Here is a 16,969-nt window from a genome sequence, read left to right on the forward strand (position 1 = left end):
ACCCTGGGGCCCTGCCCCTTTTGCGCCAGGCACACCAGATGTGGGCAGGGAGGCTCAGCCTGGCAGGAGGATCCAAGTGTAGAGGGCCTTAGTGTGGGGGATCCAGATGGGGGTAAGAGGGTTTTGTGTGGGGCAGTCTGGGTGCAGGCAGCTCAGTGGGGGATCTGGATGCACAGGGAGGTTCTAGGTGCAGGGACAATGGGAGTCTGCAGGGGGGACCAAGTGAAAGTGGTTGGAACTCAGCGGGGTGGGGAGGTCTGGGTGCAGGGGAGGTGGGGTTCATTTGGGTGGGGGTCCAGGTGTAGGTGGTTGGGGCTCAGTGGGGAGGGTGTCTGGGAGGGCTCATTGGTGTAGTATAGATGCAGGGGAGCTGGGGCTTGTCAGGGTGCGGGTTTGATGGGCCTACTTAACAGGGGAGCCCCAGCTGCTGCCAAGGGGATCCACATGCTGGCCCCCAGCTTCCCCTATCCCCTTCTCCTCCCCATCCCACCTCCTTCCTTCCCCCCTGCCCCCACATCCCCCATCGCCTTCTCTTCCCCATTCCATGCTCCTTCCCCACTGCTCCATCTCCTCCCCATCCCACTCCCTTCTTTCCCCTGCCTCTTCCCCCCCGTCCCCTTCTCTTCCCCATTCCATGCCCCTTCCCCACCACTCCATCTCCTCCCCAGGCTTGGAGGGTAGGGGGGAAACCGCCCCCCAGCATGAGCCAACAGAATGGGCTGGGACCAGGTCGCTCTATTTCCTGCCGCTGGTGATTTCAGGGCAGGCTCAACGGTGCGCTCACGGGGCGGCAGGAAGTGGAGCAAGCTGGCCCCAGCCCACTCCAGTCTGCTCGCCTGGCTCCCGGCCTTGGGACTGGGGAGAACTCACCAGCGGAGCGGAGCGAGCTGGGGCAGGGTCGCTCCACTTCCCGCCGCCCCATGAGTGCGGGGCACACCCAACCCCTGCTGCAGTCCCCCTGGACGCGTAGCTCAGGGGAAGGGGTGGAGCGGGGGTGGGAAGAGGGGGGCGGGGGCGGAGCAGGGTCAGAGCTGGGGCGGAGCAGGGGTGGGAAGAGGCGGGGCTCAGGTGGAGCAGGGAAGGGAAGAGGCGGGTCGGAGCAGGGAAAGGGGCAGCTTTTCTGGTCGGCTCAGCCGGCGGGGGGGATCAGGCTGGCCGGGGCCCCTTCTGACTCTGGGCCCGGCGCCATGGTGAACCTGCTACTGGATACAACTCTAGGAGAAGAGGAATGTGCAGGTATCCTTGTCAGCAGCATGAGACATAAATGGCACTTTAATAACTTACTTGACAGTAATGAAACAGAAACAGCCATTTATCCTAATTGGAGGTGATTATATAGGAAAGTGCTGGGCCCATGGACAGCAGAGTGCAAATAGCATATATTCCAACTTAATGATTAGGTGAACTATCCTGACAGACTTTGTCCATGTGCAGCTTCAGTGCATTCCCCCAAACAGAAAAATCATCCTGTTGGAAGCTGGCATCAGCTAAAGTTTGAACATGGAGGGTTCATTCTGGCTGCTGAACATATGTGGCTTGAAGAAGTGAGAGAGGCCTATAGGCAAGGGATGGATCCCATATAGAAAGCCTCTGAAAGGAGTGACAGCGGTTGAGGTGCATCTGGAATTAATGAAGGGAAACATCCAGCCTGGTAGTTACCTGTGATTGTTACAGGAAATGTGAAGAACTCTCAGGCTTCCTCCATGTGAAGACAGGTGAACTGAAGTCATGACTGGCTTGGAATAAAGCCTTTGTTGATACTTATCACCTCTGTGGCGCTCGAAAGCTTGTCCCTCTCACCAACAGAAGTTGGTCCAATAAAAGCTATTACCTCATGCCACCTTGTCTCGCTAATATCCTGGGACCTACACGGCTACAACAACTGCAGACTTATCATAGAATCATAGAATATAAGGGTTGGAAGGGACCCCAGAAGGTCATCTAGTCCAACCCCCTGCTCGAAGCAGGACCAATTCCCAGTTAAATCATCCCAGCCAGGGCTTTGTCAAGCCTGACCTTAAAAACCTCTAAGGAAGGAGATTCTACCACCTCCCTAGGTAACGCATTCCAGTGTTTCACCACCCTCTTAGTGAAAAAGTTTTTCCTAATATCCAATCTAAACCTCCCCCACTGCAGCTTGAGACCATTACTCCTCGTTCTGTCATCTGATACCATTGAGAACAGTCTAGAGCCATCCTCTTTGGAACCCCCTTTCAGGTAGTTGAAAGCAGCTATCAAATCCCCCCTCATTCTTCTCTTCTGCAGGCTAAACAATCCCAGCTCCCTCAGCCTCTCCTCATAAGTCATGTGTTCCAGACCCCTAATCATTTTAGTTGCCCTTCGCTGGACTCTCTCCAATTTATCCACATCCTTCTTGAAGTGTGGGGCCCAAAACTGGACACAGTACTCCAGATGAGGCCTCACTAATGTCGAATAGAGGGGAACGATCACGTCCCTCGATCTGCTCGCTATGCCCCTACTTATACATCCCAAAATGCCATTGGCCTTCTTGGCAACAAGGGCACACTGCTGACTCATATCCAGCTTCTCGTCCACTGTCACCCCTAGGTCCTTTTCCGCAGAACTGCTGCCTAGCCATTCGGTCCCTAGTCTGTAGCTGTGCATTGAGTTCTTCCGTCCTAAGTGCAGGACCCTGCACTTATCCTTATTGAACCTCATCAGATTTCTTTTGGCCCAATCCTCCAATTTGTCTAGGTCCTTCTGTATCCTATCCCTCCCCTCCAGCGTATCTACCACTCCTCCCAGTTTAGTATCATCCGCAAAGAGTATTATCCCCTCTGATAGTCACCTCTCTCATTCTGGTAAATCTTATGCTGGAATTTCTTTGCCTTATCTCTAAATGGTTCCCACCTGATATGGTTGATAGGCTTCTGACAAGGTTCTGTACTGTCGTTTGGCGGAGGAGACTCCTTCCCAGTATTCTCCCAAACCACCAGACGGGGAATTTTGCAGAAGTAATGCAGGCAGCTCATTGTGTGACGTGAGCGTCTCATCTCATTCAGCACAGCAGCAGCTCCCTGAGGCCAGTGATGAGGCGTCTGTGCCAGACTTTGAATGAAGTCCCATTCAGTGCACATAAACTAGGAGGAAAGTGGTTGTGACACAAGGTCATGAGGGTTTGGAAGGAATGTAAAACAGGGAACAAATAAAGGGATCCGGAGGAGCCCATAACAGACTCCTGCAACACACTGGAACAGATTTCCAATGCTGGAGGGAGGGAAGCTTATACTGTTGGCCTCAGCTATCACATGAATAAATTATCAGTTTGTACAAATGTGCAACAGGCTTTTAATTTTCTGTTAATTGACCGGATCCTTGAGGCCTCTGGAAAAAGAATAAAAACTTTGCTACCTATTAAAAAAAAACAAAACAATAGGCAAGACAGTGAATTAACCAAACATCCTCTGCCAGCAAAGGAAGCCATCAAAATTTGCTCCTGAGCAATGTGTGACAGAATCAGAAAACATTTACACTAAAGCCACATTAGTCAGAGCATTAAAATATTAGCAGAATTGACTGCATGGAAGCCTTGCTAACACAGTGCTGGTTTTATGTGCTGAAGATGCTGGATGAATACACAAGTACTGACCAAACAAGTATAGTGCTGACAGCTTGGCTAAAAAACCCCATCAAAGATGCTGTAAAACACCAAGCAAAAGGTGCTCCCACACAAAAAACTAAACAACCCCCCAACAATCTGGGATAAAAAGACATTCACAGCCTCTGAATACTTAGCAAGATTAGACATAAAAGCTTCTTTGGCTTATTCTGAATTGTACTTTCCTAATGTCAAAGGGTTCCCTTGCCTCAGAGAGATGTTTATACCCTCAAGTGGGAAGCCAGAGGCTTTCAGATAAGATAGTGTCTTTGGAAGAGCAGATCTTTAAAGGCTCAGGAAGATAGTAATTATCATCAGTCAACCCTCTGTTCAGGATGGAGAGATTCCTGTTTGAGTTGGCTACAGTCTCCATGCCTCAAGTCCCTGCCCAGGCCGTTAAAATAGAACATTGCCCTGCAGCTGAAAAAGGGCAAAGAGCGGAACGTGTAAATAGTAATTTAAAAAAAAATCATGTTAATTAAAAGATACTCTGTGCTCTCCTCCTTGTAGGTGAGTTCTGCAGCCTGACCAGTCAAACCCGCCACACGAAATATAGTGCGAGTTAAAGGCAACTTTTCCAGAATTACTTTCTGACTGGGGACGACAACATGGTCGCTGCTATCTCTGCTTTTTATTTTTCTTTTTATTTTATTAAAGGCAGTGTTTCCTAATGGAGAGAGCTGGGACTCAAACAACCAGGGTTCTATTCCCAGTTCTGCCACTGACCAACTGGGTGGCCTTGGGAAGTTACTTTGCCACTCTGTGCCTCAGTTTCCCCATCTGTAAGATGGGGCTAATATTACTGACCTCTTTGTAAAGAACTACTGAGGAAAATACTACACTAAGAGCTAGATATTATAATGTATTGTCATTGTCAATAGGACTAGATGGAGAGGTACCGTAGCCAAGGGAATTGAACTTGGGTTTGGAAGCCAAGAATCACAGTTTCAGGGTTAACTGCACCTTTGAACTCACCTCTGCCTTGGGCTTCCTTGAGGGCACCCACATGAGATTTGAGGCTCTTAGTTGTCACTTCTCTTAGCTGGAGACCTGCGTTCCCCTCCCTCCAGACCATGGTTTTAGGCTGGCAGTTCCTTTGACTCTCACTGTGATTGCTCCAGCAGGCCTGACCAGTGTCCAACACATGCAGTTAACTCTTTCTCCAGGGGATACTCCAGTGTACACCAGTTACCAACCAGCCTTCACAAACGTGTAGTACATTTATTCTAAGGGCAAGTGTATTACAAAGAAAACATAAAAAACAAGAAAGGAACCTAAAAGCTTACCAGAGGTCACCCCCTTGACTCCAACTAGGGCTCTGGGAAGTGTCAGTCTTTCAAACCCCTCAGCTGGGTTTGCTCTCCGGGTTACCAATTCACGGCAGGTTTCAGATCAAGAACCACTTTGGGACACTCCAAATGTTTGTTTAACACAGTTTGGGCCTTTGATCTTTGGCCTCCTGTAACAGGTAATTACCAGCCAATGGCCCTCTCTTCAGGGCGAAGCTTCAAAAGGCTGGGTTCTTGCATAACAGGTGTGAAAGATTTCAGAGTAACAGCTTAAAGAAAAGGAGTACTTGTGGCACCTTAGAGACTAACCAATTTATTTGAGCATGAGCTTTCGTGAGCTACAGCTCACTTCATCGGATGCATACCGTGGAAACTGCAGCAGACTTTATATATACACAGAGAATATGAAACAATACCTCCTCCCACCCCACTGTCCTGCTGGTAATAGCTTATCTAAAGTGATCATCAGGTGGGCCATTTCCAGCACAAATCCAGGTTTTCTCACCCTCCACCCCCCCACACAAATTCACTCTCCTGCTGGTGCTAGCCCATCCAAAGTGACAACTCTTTACATAATCAAGTCGGGCTATTTCCTGCACAAATCCAGGTTTTCTCACATCCCCCCCACCCCCATACACACACAAACTCACTCTCCTGCTGGTAATAGCTCATCCAAACTGACCACTCTCCAAGTTTAAATCCAAGTTAAACCAGAACATCTGGGGGGGGGGGGGTAGGAAAAAACAAGAGGAAACAGGCTACCTTGCATAATGACTTAGCCACTCCCAGTCTCTATTTAAGCCTAAATTAATAGTATCCAATTTGCAAATGAATTCCAATTCAGCAGTTTCTCGCTGGAGTCTGGATTTGAAGTTTTTTTGTTTTAAGATAGCGACCTTCATGTCTGTGATTGCGTGACCAGAGAGATTGAAGTGTTCTCCGACTGGTTTATGAATGTTATATTTCTTGACATCTGATTTGTGTCCATTTATTCTTTTACGTAGAGATTGTCCAGTTTGACCAATGTACATGGCAGAGGGGCATTGCTGGCACATGATGGCATATATCACATTGGTGGATGTGCAGGTGAACGAGCCTCTAATAGTGTGGCTGATGTTATTAGGCCCTGTGATGGTGTCCCCTGAATAGATATGTGGGCACAATTGGCAACGGGCTTTGTTGCAAGGATAAGTTCCTGGGTTAGTGGTTCTGTTGTGTGGTATGTAGTTGTTGGTGAGTATTTGCTTCAGGTTGCGGGGCTGTCTGTAGGCAAGGACTGGCCTGTTAGTCTGTATTCGCAAAAAGAAAAGGAGTACTTGTGGCACCTTAGAGACTAACCAATTTATCTGAGCATGAGCTTTCGTGAGCTACAGCTCACTTCATCGGATGCATATATACATAAAGTCTGCTGCAGTTTCCACAGTATGCATCCGATGAAGTGAGCTGTAGCTCACGAAAGCTCATGCTCAAATAAATTGGTTAGTCTCTAAGGTGCCACAAGTACTCCTTTTCTTTTTAGGTGTGAAAGAATTTGCATTAATCAGGCCCTAGAGATTCAGCAAGAAACCCCCACCCCCACCCCAGTGAGCCATACACGTCACCTATACTGATACAAAGGACTGTGAATATTCCGCAGCTCATACTGTTGGCCCAGCCAATATAATGGCTTGTCACGCTTTCAATGTAAAATACAGTACGGTTCCCAAAGATACTTCATGGGGTTGCAAGAACTGTCACTCAAAGAACTGCAGCGTTCCTTTCCTGACTGCCACCGACTTGCTGCATGAGCTCAGGAAAGTCACTTAGAGATAGCTTTTTCTGGAAAAGGTCTAGGTGCCTTACGGCCATTGAAATCAATGGGAATTAGGCACTCAAAGGCTTTTCCAAAGACACTATCTGGACTTGAGGCCCAAGTTTGAAAGGAGCTGGGCACCCCCAGCTCCTATTTATTTCACTGGGTGTTCCAGGCCCTTAATGCCAGCGTGCCAGCAGAGCCCCGCCCCTCCCCCGTCCTGTTTCCGGCCTGCACTGGCTGGTGAGTGCAGGCAGGTGCCAGGTGGCGGCTGGTTACGTGTGGCCTCTGCTACCCACCCATCGGCCCTTTACGGGCTCCCCCCTCACTGTCCTCTCCCTGCTTTGCTCTTTCACCACCCCAGCCCTGCTGCTTCTCCATACCCTCCCTGGTGGGGCACATCCCACTCCCAGTGCCATGTGGAGAATCAGCCCACCAACAGCCTGGCTGGCTGGCAGGCTCCTTCCTTCCCCCACTGCCTCTGGCTGGGCTGGCACCCCAGGAACGCTCAAGACCCTCTGGCCTGGGATGCTCCCCAGGAGGAGCAGAGCCCTGCATGTGTCAAAGCCCCGCACAGTGCTGGCATAGGGACCCCTCTCTGTCCTTCAGCTAAGCTCTGGAGTGGTGGTGGTGGTGGGAAGTGATTTCCAGCCTGCTCGCACCCCGACTCTGCAGACTGCACAGGAACCCCCCCGGGCAGGGGTTTAGAAACCCTTTTCAACCACCCTCTGACCCGCCCTGGGTCCTGCCCCCAGGGAGTGTGGGGCTGCTCCATCCTCTGGGTGCCCTCCCCTGCTGAGCCACCTCTCTGGCCCAGTTCGCTGAAGCCCCTGGGCCCTGGTGCACAATGCATCCTTAGGGCTTAACCCCTTCCTGCCTGCGCTGTAGTCAAAAGTGGCTGGTTTATGTCAGTGGCCAGCAGCAGCCTGGAGGTGTTAACTGCTTTTCAGTACTCTGTGGGCAGGAAGGGACAAGCTGCTTCCAGCCACACTGGTGTTGGGGGGAGGGCAGGGAGGGAGAGGGAAGAGATAAACTCTGCAAAGACACAGGCCAGGTCATTCCTTCCCTACCCATCCCCCCATGAATCTGGAAGCCGTTCCCATTCCTTCCCTTCCACACAGTGCCCAAAGGCTGCTGCTGGCCACATTCTGGTGTGAACCCTGGCAGAAATCTGGGGAGGGTGGGATGTGTGACCCTGGATGCCCTCCCTCCCGCCCTCATGTTGCCTCGGGAAGACACAGCAGCAGGAGAGGCGGGTCCATTCTGGGGGCCCAGCCCGGTATGGAGGGCAGAGAGCGCCAGACAGGGAGGGTCATGTGAAGGAGGTGTACAGAAGTGTGTGTGGCACCTCTCCCCATGTGTGTGGGGAGGTAGGGGGGTGTGTCACCCCTTCCCGTTTGGACCCTAAAGCCTTAAAGATAAGAAGGGAAATAAAAAGAATCCAACTACACAGTATTTCTTTTTAATGGGGGCTCAGTCAACTTGATGTTAATTTGAATGTTTGTACTGCATAGTTCTGATTGAATTCGCTTGAATACGAGTAATTTACCAGGTGTCCTGTATTCAGCATAGGGAAATATGGTCACCCTACGCTCACATGGCTTTGATCAACACAAAGTGCTTTCAGATGATCTGGCGCTGGATGCTCTCTGAATGCCAAAATAACGTGATTCCATCTTTGAGAGGAATCTGTTATATCACAGACAGAAAAGCTGTTCTCAGAACGTAAGGGATGGGGGGATTCCATAGAGAAGAGTTTAAAGGGGAAATTCTTCTCGTACTGAGTGTTAGATTCTGCCTTTGATCATAGGCGCCGACTTCTACTTGCGCTGGTGGGTGCCTGACCCTCGGCCCCCGTCCCCACCCCAATTCCACCCCCATTCCAACCCCTTCCTCAAAGTCCCTGCCCCAACCCCACCCCCTTCCTGCTCCTATTCCAACTCCTTCCCCAAATCCCCACCCCAGCCCCACCTCTTCCCCACCTCCTCCCCTGAGTGCTCCTCCCCCCTCCCTCCTGGAGCTTGCTACAGCTGTTTGGCAGTGGCAAGCGCTGGGAGGGTAGGCAGAGGAGGGGGGACGTGGCACACTCAGGGGAGGAGGAGGAGGTGGGACGGGGTGGGGAGTTTGGCTGCCGGTGGGTGCAGAGCACCCACTAATTTTTCCCTGTGGGTGCTCCAGCCCCGGAGCACCCACGGAGTCAGTGCCTAGGCCTTTGATCACATGCTCATGACTTCCACTGAAGTCAACAGCAACTGCACCCAACTAACATAGAACAAAACTGTCCCAAATAGCTAATTACACACACAACTAACCACAGGTAAAACTGACTCCAATGGGGGTTATGTGCATGTACCTAGAGGCAGAATTAGGTTGTAGGAGAGTTCTCAGCATCTTTCCTCTCTATTCAGACAGCATTAGAGTTTTCTGGAAAGGGCCAGACCCCAAAGGGACACATACTGCAGCATACTGAGTAGCAAAGAGATTGGGGAATCCATGTAGAGAAATCCCTAATACTCCCAGGCACAAACCCCAGCTGTGGTTAAGGAGGCCAACAGGACATGGGGTTGAGTTTGTGCATAAACAGAAGATAAATAAAGAATATTTAATATTGTAAAAGACATTGGCTACACCCCTCCTGACCCCCAGCTTCTTCTGGAACCAGAGCCCTGAAGGATAAAGGCGGGGGGGGGGCGCGGTCTAGTTTACATTTGCTCTTCATCTCCCTTCCTTCATGACCCCTGCCCCATCTGCCTTAGGAATGGAAGAGATTTTTGTTTGTTTGTTTGGGATGCGTTTGAAATGCTGGGTACACCAGCTAAGTAGAGGCAGGTTTAACATGTATGGCTGGAATGATACAGCACTTTATACCTACCGAGTACTTTGCAAACATTGATTAATTCCCTGTCATTGGGTATTGTCAATCCTATTGCGTAGCTGTAGAAGCTGAGGCACACAGTATAAGCGACTGGCCTTAAATCACACAGTAAATCAGTGCCTGAGCGAGGATTGGAACTTTAAGGGTACGTCTACACAGCGAGCGGCAGTGAATCTCAGAGCCCAGGTCAACAGACACAAACTTGCAGGGTTTAGGCTACCATGCTGCAAATAGCTTGGGCTGGAGCTCAGGCTCTGAAAGCCAGGAAGTGAGTCTGAGCTCCAGCCTGAGCCACAACTTCTACACAGCTGTTTTTAGCAGCTAGCCCGAGCCCCACAATCCCAAGTCTGCTGACCCAGGCTCTGGGACTCACTGCAACGGGCTGCTGCTTGCTGTGTAGGCATACCCTTAGTTTCCTGCTCAAACCACTAGACACCTCTCTCTCGACATCCAAATATAAAGCATCTCATGAGTGAGTGAATGAATATCCTGATTTGCCTGGGACAGTCATAGGGTTTGTTGGCCAAGTTCTGAGCAAACTCACTGGAGGCACAAACATCTCCGCTGGGGAGGCAGGTTCCTTTCCACTGTGTGGTCCTGTTGGCAAGCCTCAGTTCGGATCCCACAGACCTTGCCTCCCTGAAGAGAGAAGGGGTTTGGTTAGCCAAGGAAGGTCCGTGAGTCGTCCTGGTATGTTTATAAATCCAGCTCGTTTCCAAGTGTTCATTGAAAAGCAAAATGTCCTCAACTAAAGAGCTCTTTGTGGAAATGAGCAAAACAGTAGAACTAGATGCCATTTGGGTTAGACTAATTCAGGAGTGGAATAGAAGGATGCTGCAGATCAGGACTGAGGTGTATTGCAAAGGAAGCTGGTACATCACCCTATGTACAGCTTCCATGAGAGACATGTGCACCTCAAGTGACCCCATGAAAACTACAGCTTGATCTCGGCTTCCCTACTGAGCATTCATTTGGCTGGCAGGCTGTACAGTGCCAGCAATCTTTTAAAAAAAAAAAAAGCGCACCCTCCTTTCATGAAAAGGAAAGAAGGAAACAAGGTTGAGGGACTGTAGAGGTGTTGCAGGTGTCTCCAAATACAGTGAATCTCACTGACTGATAGTTGGGAAGGGTGGCCCTTTGGGTGAAATCCTGGCTCCATTGAAGTCAACGGGTGTTTTGCCATTGACTTCAGCGGAGCCAGGAGTTCACCCATGGTTTCTGTTTACGTCCCTGTGATGAAAGGTCATTCACAGAACTACCATTACCTACAGAAGGCAGAGCTAACAAATATGGGCCCATTAAGTTAACTGGATGTGAGTCAATACATGATTTGATCCCCTTTACTTTGAAGTGATGGAGATAAACCAGATACTTTTTGACACTGTCACACAGACAACTTAATTTCTGTGCATGCCACATTGCGGTGAAGGTTATACAGACAATTTGCCAGATGGATGCCTGACATTCTTCCCAAATTGGAGTGAAGAAACGGGCTGTAGTTTATGTGAAGAGAAGCCAAAGATGAGCAGAGGCCAGAGACAGGAGAACCTCAAAAGAATCATCAGGCTCTATAAAGCTAATTCAAATTATTTGAGTATTTTTAAATTGAAAAATGGTATTTTTCAAAAGTAGAAATTTTAACTTTCCCTCAGTTTTTTCCTGAGTTGTCTTCTTTTAATTTTTTTGTAATGAATCCGCAAACTACAGCATTTTCAGTGTTCATTTCTTGGGTTTTCCTCCACGTTTTTCCTCTCCCCTTGCTCCATTTTTAAGTGGCAACATGGAAAAAAAAGAAACAATGGGAAGCAATTGGGGGGTGGAGGGGAAAGGAAGAGAAAAGAGGAGAAACTTGAGTATCTGGCCCCCCAAAATTGAAAAACCAGATGTTTTCCATACAAATTTTGGCAAAATGTTTTGAACAAACAAAATTATCATTCTGTAGAAAGAAAAGGTTTTAAAAGTTTTTATGAACATTCTTGACCTTTTTTGTACCATAATTAGTTTGATTTGTCATTTTACAACCACTAAAAAATGCTCCAGAGGGTTTACAAAACATGTGACATTTCAAGAGTTTTCAAGCTACAACTAAATGCAAAAAACCTTGCTGCTTTGAGTCTATAGGTTCAAATATGATTCTTAGTCTCACCTCTAACGTAAAGTGGGCTGCTTTGCATGGTAATCTGGCTGTTTGTGCCTGTTCTGTGTTTCCAGTTGATCTTTTTAAGATGAACATTGACAAGCCTTTTATAGTCCTCGCCACAGAACCCTGTACTGAGCAGAAACCCGTACTAGCTTGGCATTTGCAAGTACAACTCTGGGGCTGAGTACTCTGGCAAGGTGCCAATAGAAAATAATTTCAAGAGCTGGTTGGGAAATGGGCTTTTTCCAGTGAAAATGTGATAAAATTTTGCTTTAATTGAAAGTTCTTGTCAGATTCTTGGGTATTTGCTTAAAATCCCAAACCTGGAAATTTGGGTGTTTTCAGCAACTACACTACGGTGCAGGACTTTGATTCTACCAATTCCCCCTAGGTTGGAGGCAAGAGAAGATGGGATGGGGAGAGCTGGGAAGAAGTACTTATTTTAGTCTTTGCTGAGGCTACTGTCTGAAAAGAACATCACAGTGAGGTCCTAAAGGTTCCATAAGGATTCTGGTTTATTCCATGAATTGCTTTCTTAGACAAGATGTTTCCTTGTTAGTATTTAGAACAAATTCCTAAACCACAATGGTTTGGGAAAGGTTTTGACTTCCTACCTTACTTGAACTGGAATTATTTGATATATATTTTGGGTGAACACCGCTATTATTTATTTTGGGGGGAGAGGGAGCAGCAACACACATCATTTCCTCATGCCGTGTCAATATTTTTCAGTTTTAAAGCCCTAATTTCTCATAACACTAATTATTGTTATGTGCACATAAAATATTAAGGGATTATTCCTAATCCTCATTAATTTACCAGCAAAAGGAACAGGAAATTTCATCAGGAAAAGCCTGTAATTACCACTGTGCATTCCCTGTACCATCAGTCACATAGCATCGGGACACTGTCTGGCTTGTTCTACGTTTCTCTTCAGCTCGGATATCCTTTTTGCAGAACCAGCTCCGAGAACACAAAGATGGATTAGACATTTGTCTGAATAAGAATAGCATCTGATGTTACGTTAGCTAGGTAAAAATTAAAAGGGCATATCAACTGTCGTGCTTCAAGGGGATAAGCTGATCACCAGCTGGGGTCACGAAAAAACCTCCCCCTGCCCGGGAACAGGATAAAACAATGACAATAGGTGCATGATGAGGTTTTAAACTTTCCTTTGAAACCAGAGGCATCGGGAAGCAGGATACCTGATCAGACATTTCATTTATCTGGAAAATTCCTATGATGCTACCCAAAGTATGGACAAGAGACAACTTGTCATGTTGGGCCAGATAAAGGTAATATACGAGGATTTTGCCCCCTCCCTTCCCAATGTCCCTTTTCTGGCAGGTTTTATAAAGCGAAGCATGTGGATTTGTTTTCTGCGATTTGCACATACAAATGAGAGCTGCAACATTCTGTCAAAGTGGTACTAACACTGCCTACCATTGTATTTGCCTTGATCACTTTTTCCTCCAGAACCAGTAGCGGGTTTACCATGGCGCTGGCCCAGAGTCAGAAGGGGCCCTGGCCAGCCTGATCCCCCCGCCGGCTGAGCCGGCCAGGAAAGCTGCCCCCGCCCCTGCTCCGCCCCCGTCCCACTACTTCCCACCCCTGCTCCACCTGAGCCCTACCTCTTCCCACCCCTGCTCCGCCCCAGCCCTGACCCTGCTCCGCCTCCGTCCCGCCTCTTCCCACCCCTGCTCTGCCCCAACCCCAACCCCACCCCCACTCCACCCCTTCCCCTGAGCTACGCGTGCCGGGGGACTGCAGCAGGGGTCAGGCCTGCCCTGCAATCACCGGGCGGCAGGAAGTGGAGTGACCCAGCCGCAGCCTGCTCCGCTACCCTCCAAGCCTGGGGAGGAGATGGAGCGGTGGGGAAGGGGCATGGGATGGGGAACAGAAGGGGATGGGAGAAAGGGGAAGGGGGGAAGAAAGGTGGTGGGGTGGGGAGGAGATGGAATAGTGGGGAAAGAGCATGGGATGGGGAAGAGAAGGGGATGGGGGAAGCGGGGGCAGGGGTAAGAGGCAGGGGGGAAGGAAGGAGGTGGGATGGGGAGGAGAAGGGGATAGGGGAAGCGGGGACCCAGCATGCGGATCCCCTTGGCAGCAGCTGCGGCTCCCCTGTTAAGCAGGCCCATCAAACCCGCACCCTGACAAGCCCCAGCTCCCCTGCATCTATACTACACCAATGAGCCCCTCCAGACACCCTTCCCACTGAGCCCCACCCAAATGAACCCCACCTCCCCTGCACCCAGATCCCCACCCCTTTCACTTGGTCTCCCCTGCAGACTCCCATTGTCCCTGCACCTGGAACCTCTCTGTGCATCCAGATCCCCCACTGAGCTGCCTGCACCCAGACTGCCCCACACAGAACCCTCTTACCCCCATCTGGATCCCCCACACTAAGGCCCTCTACACTTGGATCCTCCTGCCAGGCTGAGCCTCCCTGCCCACATCTGGTGTGCCTGGCGCAAAAGGGGCAGGGCCCCAGGGTGTTTCTGTGGCAGGCATGGCCCTTGTGCTGTGTCAGGGTCAGGTTCAGCCTCACTGCCGAGTCCCTGTCCCAGGATGTGGGGGAGGCTGCAGGGTATTCTTCCACCTCCATGCAGCCAATGGCCTGTGCTCCCCACTGCCATGGTGGAGCTTCCACATTTATTTATTGTTTAAAAAAAAAAGTGCAGAATTTACAAATATTGTGCACAGAATTTGATGCAGAATTCCCTCAGGAATATGGGGCACTGTACAGCTGTGATCGTGGGACTGTGAAGGGGGTGCTGGACAGTAAGGGATCTATGGGTGGGGGAGCTGGCAGGGGGTATGGTGTGCAGAGTGCTGTGCAGTTGTGTTGGGAGGTCAGCGGGAGGGGTCTCTGGGCAGGGGTTGCTGGGCATAGGGATCTGTGGGGGAGGTCTTTGGGCGAGGGGGGCGCTGAGCAGGAGGGCAGTGTGGAAGGGGCATGCTGGCAGCCCAGGGCTGTGCAGGCCAGTGTGTGTTTAGCAGTTGTGGGTTTGTTAACAGTTGTGGGTTTTTTAACAGTGCCCTGGGCTCATTGCCCCGAACCAGCCCCTCACTCTGTGGACCGCCCCTCATCACATGCCCTATTTCCCCATTGGGGGCCCACCAATATGTTTGGCGCCGGGCCCACAAAAAGTTAACGTGGCCCTGTCCAGAACCAAAATGATGGCTGCACGCATTTTCTGAACAGGCTGCTTAAATTATTTATGACAATTCTCCACACTTGCAAGAGCCAGCTCCTTTATTAAGCCTGTTTTTTTATCTCAGTTCTAAAGCATTGCTATGTCCATGTACAAGACTAGTCACAGTGCCAGGAAGACACACTGAGCTGAATTCTGCTGTTAGACCTTATGCAACTCGACTTCAGGGGGAGGGACGTGTAAGAGAGAGCAGAACCTGACCCACTTCACTTACATCCCTTCTAGAACTTATTCCATGTTGTTTCAGCTTTTTTCTTCCGAGTGGCTTACCTTTGAAATGACACTGAGGGGACCTACACCTGCTCGCTTTACCGGACAATGGTGCAGGCCCCACTTGGGATCTCAGAATCAAGCCAGAATCTTTCTGCCTTTCACATCATTTCTACCAAGAAAAATCCTTAAACTGACATTGGGAGCAAGCGGCAGGATTGTAGCACAGGGGCCTGATGGTCTGTAGGCAGCCATGCTCTGGCAGCCATGCTCTGTACCAGATGGAGGATGTGCATCATCTTCAGGTTTGATGTGGTACAGCAATCCAGGCTCGACACAACGCAGGCCTGGCTCACTGGGGACAGGGCCTCCCCCAGGAGGAAGGGATGACGTTCCTTGACAAGCGGGAGGTGGAAGGGAAAATGGTTACCTACCTTTTGTAACTGCTGTTCTTTGAGATGTGTTGCTCATGTCGATTCCATTCTAGGTCTGTGCACGGGGGCGCGCACACACCTAGAATGGAATCGACATGAGCAACCACTTGAAGAAGAAACCATTTGTGGAAACTGATACAAACATGAACTTTAGTCAGTAAAATGAGCCAGTGTGACTCAAAGACCCACAGGAGCAGACGCATTGAATAAGAACAGGATGGTTTTAACAGTGTCACTTTTATGACAATAACAAACCTTTAAAAGCAGATGTTGCTGTCTCAGCTATACTGCCGGAGCTAGCTGTGTTTCAGTGAAAAACTGATCCCCCGAGAACCACCCTCACTCTTTCCTCCTTGCTACAAGAAGGGTCTGTACAGAGCACACAGAGGAATTATTAAAAACCTGAAGCAGGTCTCACAGAATGGACATAATTTTCAGCTGCCCAGCTGTAAGCACAGCGACTTTCCTGTCCAGCTCTGCTCTGGAGGGGCCATCATTCGCACTGCCTTAGCCTCTAGATTTTCATGCTGGCAAACTCTGAATTGAAGCTCCAGCTTTTAACTTGGTGAAAAGATGCAAAAATTAAGGTTCTGACTAATACAATTGCAGGACACAAAGGAAATAATGCCTATGGTACTGGCTGAGTTTGCGCTGATGCCTCAGTCCTGAGCAGCTTTTCCTGTGAAGAGTCACACAAAAACAAAGAATGGCAGATTAGTCAATTGAATTCAAGCTTTCCAGGCCTGTGTGTAGCAGCTGGAAGAGCTATGAGCCCAGATGATGAGCTGGCTTTAAAGCAGCAGCAGCAACAGCAGGGAAGACAGGAGCCAGGCGCCTGATCAAATTGCTGATGGGTTCATCTTGAAACAGGCTACCAGCTCGTTCCGGGAAATGAGGATTGTTATTAAAGAACCTTGCAGAAGAAGAATGCTAGAGTCTGAGGCCAGGCCTACACTACGGACTTACATTCGTATAACTACATCGCTCAGGGAGGGAGGAAAAAATTCTCCGCGCCGTAGCTCCCGCCTCTTGGGGAGGTGAATTAAGTACGCCGACGGGAGAAGCACAGGAGCATCTTCACTAAAACACTAGTGCACTGTAGCACTGTACATGAAGACAAGCCCTGATAGGACAGAATGGGAGTTGCTGTGACCCTCTGGTGCCAATAAAGTCTGCACAGAGACTATCTTAATTAAGTTGAGCTCACCTGCTACATTGAATCCCATTGAAAAGCAGATCTAGAACTCCCCTTCTCGGCACATACACACTGGTTGCATAGAGAGGAAGGAGGGTCTTTTGCTTAAGGCACTGGGCTGGGATTCGGGAGGTCTGGATTCAGTCACGGCTCTGCTCCAGACTTACTAGGTGACCTTGGGCAAGCCACTGAATTTCTCA

At 49.5% G+C, this 16,969-nt stretch overlaps 1 long non-coding RNA gene across 1 annotated transcript in view; it reads right to left on the bottom strand.

The window, feature by feature from the left end:
• The window catches only part of LOC142071627 (uncharacterized), a 28,970-nt gene extending 18,749 nt beyond the window's left edge, over nucleotides 1–10,221 (bottom strand). The window contains exons 1-3 of the long non-coding RNA XR_012667754.1: nucleotides 10,120–10,221; nucleotides 4,595–4,845; nucleotides 2,872–3,101 (exon numbers count right to left, since the gene is read on the bottom strand). This is a non-coding gene — a long non-coding RNA (uncharacterized LOC142071627). The remainder of the gene's footprint in view (nucleotides 1–2,871; nucleotides 3,102–4,594; nucleotides 4,846–10,119) is intronic.
• Nucleotides 10,222–16,969: the final 6,748 nt, after the last annotated feature.

This window comes from Caretta caretta, chromosome 3, assembly GCF_965140235.1.
Source record: "Caretta caretta isolate rCarCar2 chromosome 3, rCarCar1.hap1, whole genome shotgun sequence".
Classification (NCBI taxonomy): domain Eukaryota; kingdom Metazoa; phylum Chordata; order Testudines; family Cheloniidae; genus Caretta; species Caretta caretta.